This window comes from Lipotes vexillifer, unplaced genomic scaffold, assembly GCF_000442215.2.
Source record: "Lipotes vexillifer unplaced genomic scaffold, Lipotes_vexillifer_v1.1 scaffold2094, whole genome shotgun sequence".
Classification (NCBI taxonomy): Eukaryota; Metazoa; Chordata; class Mammalia; order Artiodactyla; family Lipotidae; genus Lipotes; species Lipotes vexillifer.
In genome coordinates this window covers 1,567,604-1,573,677 of record NW_006790887.1, presented here as the reverse complement: position 1 = coordinate 1,573,677, position 6,074 = coordinate 1,567,604, and the positions used below count along the sequence as shown (strand labels likewise).

The following is a 6,074-nucleotide window of genomic DNA, read 5'->3' as shown; positions in this document are numbered from 1 at the left end:
GGTTCAGCACCACCGCAGGGACGGGGGTCAGCCTGGGTCTCTGGCGCAATGGCCTGGGGTGGGGCACTGGAACTTTCTAACAAGTCGCCAGGGGCTGCTGCTCTGGGGCCCCGTCAGCACCCGCACTCGTAATCCTTGAGGTCCCGTCTAGCGCCTGCACCCCAGGACTGTGGGTCTCAGCCCTGGGTACACATTGGAACCTCCAAGAATCTTAAAAACCGAGAAGTGCTGTCCAGGGGAATCAAACCGGAACCTTGGGTGCGGGTACTAACAGCGGGCCCCAAGGGCGTGTAGGAAGGACCCGGGCACACCCTCCACTGCCTCTTGGCTGCCCCATCACCAGCCTGGGCTGAGGGGCACTGACCTGCTCTCTGACAGGGTCGTCCATGGGGCACACGAGGTGCTGCCGGTCAGGTGAGCCTTGGAGACCGCGTCGTTCTGGCCACGGCAACTCCTGTACAAGGAGTGACCAGGGAACAAGAAGTGCCATTTCTCTGCTTTCTCTCGAGCAAGGTTAAAACAATAAAAAGCAAATAAAAATCTCCATAATGAAGGGACTTGGCCTGGAGGGTGTGCTCATGGCAGGGGAGGCCAGTCAAGCTGAGCTGACCCCAAGCTGAGGCCTCTGCGTGGCTCTTCCTGCCGTCGAGCAGCAGCCACTCTTCAGTGTCCCTTGCCGTCTCCCCTTGTGTCGTCTTCACACTGACACCCGCACTCGGCCGCCTGCCCACAGGGGTCGGAGCCAGGAGACAGGAGAGGAGGTGATGGGCCCGTCTTCCCATCTCGCTGCGCCTGTTCTCACCTGTTCACCGGCACAGGCGTGGCTGATGCACAGAAGCACCCGGAAACAAGTAAACGGTGTCCAGCGCTGTGTCCACCACAACCAGGCAGTTGAAAGTCCTCTGACGGGACTGGACTGGGCTTCCCTGGGGCTCCGGCTTCATCACCGGGGGCAGAGGAAGTGGGATTGTGAGACCTCCACCCCAGGAGCCGTGGCTTGAGGGGTGTTTGCCCGCTCGGTGATGAGGTCCCACCAGCCCATCCCAGAGGAGGATGGACGGGCCAGGTCAGCACCTGCTGTCTGCAGGCTGGGGATCCAGTGACCAGCACGGCTCCGGCCTCGGAGCCCGAGAGCACTTCCTGGGCTTCCCTGCAGCTTCTGATTCTGGAAGAAGCTTTGCCACTTATGACTTCAAATTTAAACTAAGCTTTTGGATGGAAGGTGTTATTGGTAATGTCAGCTGTCGCCTGGCCTCATACATTAGTGCCAGAAACAGTTTTCTTTCTCCTTTTCCTTTGCCCATGCCTGCTCCTGCAGCACTTCCCCTGCGCTCCATCTTGAGCAAGGTGACCCAGGGGACGAGGCCTCCCGCCACTGGATGCCCGGGTGCTGGTCCGCCCACCCTCTCCTCACAGGCCGGGCCGCAGGAGCGGAGACCCCTCCCTGGAGCTCCTGGTCGCGGTGGGAAGCGCCTCCGTCACACTGTGGCCACCGTCGAGAGTCAAGCCTGCCTGGGTACCTCTGCTGTCCCACTGCTGTGCTGTCTCTCTCTGTGCGTCGGTGTTGGTAGGGGACTGGATTTCTCTCTTGGTAAAAACGTGGACAGATCGGAGCACGGCCACTGCTGGGGATGCCCCAGGAACCTCACCCAGAGAGGGTGGGAGACCACGTCAGTCATGGTCACAGCCTCACCTGAGACATCAGCCCTGCATTCGCTGGACGAGTGCTCAGAGCTGTCCTTTGTCTGCTTGCGCACCTGGACTCGGTTCATGCCTCTGGCTCTGTGTCCGGGGCTTTCATCATAAAACACCTTGAACGTGGAAGACTGGAGTGGTAGGAGCACATCTCCCCAGGTCCCAGGAGGTCACAGAGGGCCAGTGGGGACAGTGGTCTTCCAGGGAGAGGGCAGTGACAGCGAGACGGGTTCTGGCCCCAACCTCGCTCTGCAAACCCATGAGCAGGAAACACAGTGTTTGTAAAAGCTCTGCCCTAGACGAAGCATAACACCTAAGTAGTGACTCACCTGATTTTCTTGAAAACGAGTTGCTGTTTATATCATTGAAATAATGAGAAAATAAACCCGGAACTCAAAACAACACGTGTACCACCGTCTGTGAGAGTATGAGTTGCCCGGGGATATTTTGGAGAGAGAGGTGGTTTTTCGGGTACAAGTTTCTTTTCCATGGTGGTCGGTTCCTCCCCCTTCATAAGACTGCTTTGGGGGCTTCCCTGGTGGCGCAGTGGTTGAGAGTCCACCTGCCGATGCAGGGAACACGGGTTCATGCCCCGGTCCGGGAAGATCCCACATGCCGCGGAGCGGCTGGGCCCGTGAGCCACGGCTGCTGAGCCTGCGCGTCCGGAGTCTGTGCTCCGCAACGGGAGAGGCCACAACAGTGAGAGGCCTGCGTACAGCAAAAAAAAAAAAAAAAATGACTGCTTCGGGCCAGGTGAATTGCAGCTGTCTCCTCTGAGTTCCAGAATATTGACAGGCACGTGTTCTAATAGCCTTTCCCGAGCACAACTCATCCATGTCCCGAGTATGTTCCATTCAAGTTGCCCTGAAGTTTACGAAATTTCTGGAGGCTGCACCGTGAGTAAGACCAGTTTTTCTGAACCTCTTGATCTAGAATGTTCCTTTCAGGGGACTAAGCTGCCTTCCCAAGAGGAACTTAGGAAGCCACCACCGCCGGTTTACGCTGGGCTCCTATGCGCTCTTTTCCTGCGAAGCCTGGTGGTTGGTTCACGGAGGTACCTCGGTCAGGCCCTGGTCGGGGCTCCTCCGCCACCTCCTCTCTGCAGCTTCTGGGACACTTTGCCAAGTTTACAACGTGTCAGTGCCTCCCAAGTCTGTTACTCACCCAGGTGCTAAATTAAACAGTATGGAAGCTGAGGAGTACAAAAAAAAGCACTTGTTTCTGGGAAAATCAATTTGTGTGCTTTGGAAAAACTAAAAAAGTGAGTTGCTAAGCAGCCGTAGGGCTGGAGGCAAGCATGACGGCTAGGATCGAGTCTGGAAACCTAGCTTTGCGGGAGCCTAAGTCGGCCCACTTTCAGTGCTCTGAAGTTGGAAATCACCGAGGACAGGTCAGAGTACGATTTACACAAAAAAAGCCAAGAGGAGCCCAGTCAACAAGCCCACACACAAAGGAAAGGCTTTGGCTGTGTGTTCTGTGTTGACGTAATAGAAACACACTTTGTGTTTCAATCAACGGAAGATATGTAAGGTATTAAAGCACCTACCGAGCTTTTCAGTTCCCCAAGCCACTGGCCCCCACTTTGGATAAGAGACCTCCTCCTCCTTGTTTTGGGTTTTGAAAGACAGAGAAGATTTGTGTGGTAAGTGATCAATAAATGTTTACCAAAAACTTCTCATTCTCATTTATAATTTATTCATAAAATATTTCAGGTAATTTATATGGCCATTTTTAGCTGAAACACCATGACCTGAAGAAAGGTGCATCTGTTTGGGCTAATTTACCCCTAGCAATAGTTTATGTACAGTAATGACGGGTTTGTTATTTTCTCTCTTTGCTTTGTTTCTTGATAGTTTGTAAGAGTGGCATTTTAGTTTTATATTTTGCTTGTTTTAGCTACAGCTCGAGGGTGACGCTGTCCTGGGATGATGGAAACGTGTGTCTGAGCTGTGAGATGAGAGCCACCAGCCACATGTGGCTACTGAGCGTTAGAAGTGTGGCCACCGCAGCTGAGGAGCTGAATTTTCAATTGCATTTAATTTCAGTCGATTTAGGCTTAAACAGCCACATGTGGTAACCATGTTGCGAAGTCCAGTTCTAGGGTTTTTTCTCTTCTTTATTTCAGCGAATCTGCTCAGTTCATTTTATCTGTTGTTTTAGCTAAAGCGCTACTGTATTGTTGAAGCATGATGGTGCCAGCAAGTGCCCAGGAGGTCCTGCTTTGGGTTGTACACTGTGCTAAACCGTTTCTAATAATAGCTATACTTCTTTTAACAAGTGGGCTTTGCTATGTTAAGGCAGTCTCAGTATTTCCTTATTCTATTTAGAGCTTTTAAAAATTAGCAATGGCTGCTGAATTTCGTCAAGTAACTTTTCAGTCTATTGATGTGAACAAAGTTTTCCTCTTTTCAGACTGAGCCTTGATTTTATTATCACCATCTCAAATATCTAGGTTGCTACCAGAGTGTAACAAAAATAAATTCTCACGCAGACCCTGCTTGCCTCACCCACGCCACTTTTTCTCGTGCAGTCTAGACTATTCAGCAGTTTTCAAACAAGCCTCTCTTCCCCAGTTTGTCTTAGCTCCGGCTGAACTCTGCTGGGAGTCGCCCCTGCCTGGCAGCTCTCTCCCCTTCCTCCAAGCTGCCCCCCCCCGCCCCGCCCACAGAGTCCCTTCACGGTTGTGGTTTACGTTCTTATGATCACAGTTGACCCTGTAACAGTCCCAGGCTCCTTTCCAGTGTAGCTCTATGTTATTCCTGGAACTATAAGTTAGTTTTCACGTCTCTATCAATAATTAGCATCAAACTTTGTACCAGAACAATGGCAAGGCACTCTCGCGATGATCTAGTACACAGGGTGGTCACCAAATGCTGTTCTCGGAGCCACTCCTGCGCCCTCCGTCCTGTGCCAGGCAGCCTGGTTGGTCCAGGGCTCCCTGGTGCTCCTCCAACAGAGCTTCCAGAAACACCCAGCAGGGCAGGGAAGTCTGGAGTTCTCAGAGCTCAGAATTCAAACTCAACGTGATTCTCCCAAACGTAGGCCACCTGTGCCCTTTAAGAGCACCCCCATTGCTCACCTCCTGCGGGCTGGGCTGCCGCCCCCTTTGCTCCACCTGAATCTTTAACACACATACATGCTGTCTGTCTTCAGTTTTATGACATCTCTAGGAACTGCCATTTCAAATTTCTCAACTGCCATTTTCATGAGACTTGGGAAATGGAGCGAGAAGCTCGTATGTCCCCAATTGTCTGTCTCTTGCCCTCATCGCATAGGCACATCCCTCCATACCACCCTGCTCGTCCGTACATTCCCAGGCCTGCAGGCTGCACTGACCACCGGGCTGGAGGTGTGTTTCTAGTGGCGGCTTTGTCCTTGATGATGTGTCCTAAGTAATTTTTCAAAAAGCAACATTTTCTTTAAATATGTAAGAATGCTAATATAGTATGAATTTATGTACTCAATCTTCGGTAGGTAATTCAGTTTTTAGGATGAATGTATTTTCATTTTATTTTAAAAAGCCTTTAGAAAGTATTTTCATGGTTTTTTTCGTTTGTGTTTTTAGCCGCACCGCGCGGCAGGCAGGATCTTAGTTCCCCAACCAGGAAATGAACCCAATCCCCCTGCAGTGGAAGCGCGGAGGCTTAACCACTGGACCACCAGGGAAGTCCCTGTTTTCATCTCTTTTTTTGCAAAACTTGGTTTGTAGCCAACTTTTCATTACCCCTGTTCTTAGAAGTAAAACATTCCCGTGGTCAAACCAAAAATGCATAACTCCACTGATGTGTTTGCGCAGTTATCGTACAGGTGTGGGTGGCATGTCAGAGAGCAGAACTGTTGTTTCTTTCTTTAACTGAGGCTGGCGCCTTGCTCCTCCAATACTGAAGTTTAAAAGAAGCATAAAAGTTTAGAGGTCACAAAATATAGTAGAAACGCCTTGGACTTGTGATAAAAATTTCCTGGGTTCAAACGTGGATTCATTTACTGTCTGTTTAATGTTGAGAGGCCCCTGGACCATTCAGACCTCAGTGCTCTTTGTCAGTGAGATGATTAATACAGTGTTGGTATGAATTACCGTCGCGGGGTGGTTATTAAACCAAATAAGAGATCTGAAAAGTGTTTTAAGCTATAACATTATGCAAATTAAGTTTTGATAACTCCATGAGGGTAACCTAAGATTTCACCTCTAATATGTCGTCTTGACTGCTGAAATCAACTAAATCTTTTCAAATATTTAAATTTGCAAATTGTCCTTGAAGTCAGAATCCATAAACGCACAAGTATATGTGCGTCTAGGGGACCCTAACCTCCAAGACTTACACAATACTCAGTGTTGCCCATTTTAGCACATGGGGGGTGGGCGGGAAGCACTTCAGCAG

At 50.5% G+C, this 6,074-nt stretch overlaps 1 protein-coding gene across 1 annotated transcript in view; it reads left to right on the top strand.

Moving 5' to 3' along the window:
- VIPR2 (vasoactive intestinal peptide receptor 2) overlaps positions 1-6,074 on the top strand; it is a 76,519-nt gene that overhangs the window by 21,618 nt on the left and 48,827 nt on the right. The window lies entirely within an intron of this gene.